General features: G+C 43.2%; 1 pseudogene; it reads left to right on the top strand.

Annotated features, from left to right (window-relative positions):
• The first annotated feature begins 641 nt into the window (after positions 1–641).
• On the top strand, positions 642–1,204 carry LOC144641344 (trypsin-1 pseudogene; annotated as a pseudogene).
• Positions 1,205–1,681: the final 477 nt, after the last annotated feature.

Raw genomic sequence — 1,681 nt, 5'->3', positions numbered from 1 at the left:
TCCACGTTATCTCTCTCCTCCACAGAGGCTTCTTTAGTGTGGGGAAGGCGAAATAAAAAGTTGGGGGGGGGGGGGGGGAGGCGAAAAGCACGAAAAATGAAAAATAGGGGGAGCGCGGGGAACGACGGGAAGGGCGAAGAAACCTCTCGCCTTTCCTTCTCCCTTCCCAGTGTCGCGCTTTCGTTTCGATTCTCTCCAGGCTCCGCGAGCTTACTTTTCACCTCTCCCCATTTCCCAGCCCGCACGGAACATGAAAGAGGCCTCTGCGGAGGAGAGAGCCACGTTATAGTAACAGTATTTTGAGCTGCAGAGACGTTGCGACGAAATAAAACATGTAATAAACAAAAAGAGGTAGATTTACGTGTATTTTGAGCTTAAATGTAGGCATTACTCGCAATATTTTTTAGTCAATAAGTCCCTTTCGTTGTTCTTGTACCTTTTTTACATTTTGAACATACAAACAGTCACACCGCTTGTATGGGCTCCCTGTGAATAAATATGGATAAATAACAAGTCGAATGGCGACTTGGATGAAATAAAATTATGATCATGTTACACAGCGTAAACTAACTGGACATCACAAACTTTAGGACCGGCGGTTTTTTTTTTATCTAATTGTGTTTATTTTGATGCACATGTAGGATGGGAGCCTACAAATCAACCGACATTGCACAAGAACTGCAGGTTGAAAAGATTATAATGCATGAGAGCTTCGATCCTAATTCGCTCGTTCACGACATCGCGCTCTTAAAACTGAAGACAAAAGCGACACTTGGTGCAGGTGTCGGGCTCGTGTGCCTCCCAGACGAGAACCTCGCCCTGGTACCAAACAAGACATGCTACATTACAGGCTGGGGAACATTAGAATTTCATGGGGGAAACCCAGCAGACTACCTTCAGGAAGCGTCAGTACCAATCGTTGGTACTGGTACTGAATGTATGCGTAGGAGCAACTACAAAGAGATTTACGACTCCATGATCTGCGCTGGTTTTGACGCGGGACGGGTGGATGCCTGTCAAGGCGATAGTGGGGGTCCACTGGTTTGCGAGTTCAATGGCAAGTGGTACCTCGAGGGAGTTACAAGCTTTGGGACCGACTGCGGTAAAGCTGGTTATCCTGGCGTCTACACCAGCGTGCCCTCCCATGAATTCTGGGTTCACGACAAGATGATTATGAACTAAGGATAACCTCGCAGTCATGTAAGAATAGTAATGCAAATGTAAAACATGTGAGGTAGAATAATAAAGAAAAGAAAAGCATTATTTTGTGTTCAAGGCTTTTTATCTGTTGATAGTAGAAAAAAAATTAAACTTAAGCTTTGGAAGACGAGGAAAACGGCAAAGTTTGAATTCTGCCATAAAATAACATCTTACAAACCTCCATCAAACCTTTCCAACTAGGAGTTCTAGTGACATGCGTGATAAAACATAAATCTAAACTTTTTAAGCAGCCTTAAATAAAAAATCTGCGATCATCAAATGCAAAGAAGAAGGAGGTCTAAATATGACTGACTTCACGGTATTCGATAAAGCTCTAAAATTATGTTGGGTAAAGCGTTTGTGTTCTACAGATGACGCACCATGGAAAGCTATACCAAATTCACTGCTATCAAGTGTAGGTGGCACACCAATCTTCGAGTGCAACTATGATGCCAAATGCATTAATTTAGATAAATCGCTC

Source organism: Oculina patagonica, unplaced genomic scaffold (assembly GCF_052425735.1).
Source record: "Oculina patagonica isolate OP01 unplaced genomic scaffold, crgOcupat unplaced863, whole genome shotgun sequence".
NCBI classification, from domain to species: domain Eukaryota; kingdom Metazoa; phylum Cnidaria; class Anthozoa; order Scleractinia; family Oculinidae; genus Oculina; species Oculina patagonica.
This window is presented reverse-complemented; position numbering and strand designations above follow the sequence as displayed.